This window comes from Arachis duranensis, unplaced genomic scaffold (genome assembly GCF_000817695.3).
Source record: "Arachis duranensis cultivar V14167 unplaced genomic scaffold, aradu.V14167.gnm2.J7QH unplaced_Scaffold_166046, whole genome shotgun sequence".
Classification (NCBI taxonomy): Eukaryota; Viridiplantae; Streptophyta; class Magnoliopsida; order Fabales; family Fabaceae; genus Arachis; species Arachis duranensis.
Genome location: NW_026264260.1, coordinates 11808 through 12194, shown reverse-complemented (window position 1 = coordinate 12194; position 387 = coordinate 11808).

Here is a 387-nt window from a genome sequence, read left to right as displayed (position 1 = left end):
TATGTCTGAGGGATTCGCAGCCAGAATTTCTGCCTTTCTTTTGTTAGGAAAGAAGTATTCTCCCCGTAAATTATACTTATGAGCCTTCCATCTATCACCTAAGGTCCTCAGAGCCCATTTGACGCCAGCAGCATAATCAAACTCAAAATTTTCCTTAAAATATTTCATAAACGAGATTAATTATTAAAAACTATGCAATTTGATTACCATACTGCATATTATATCGTAGAAAGATAATATTTAAAAAAAAAGACTTTTTAAAGCTAATCCTAACCCATGCTTACTGTAGTTTATCCAATTCTGAAACATTCATAACAGTGTACTATAACACAATGTTCTGTCAAATAGCTGACTAGCCCCAACAGCAGATATTTGAAAATAAAAAAA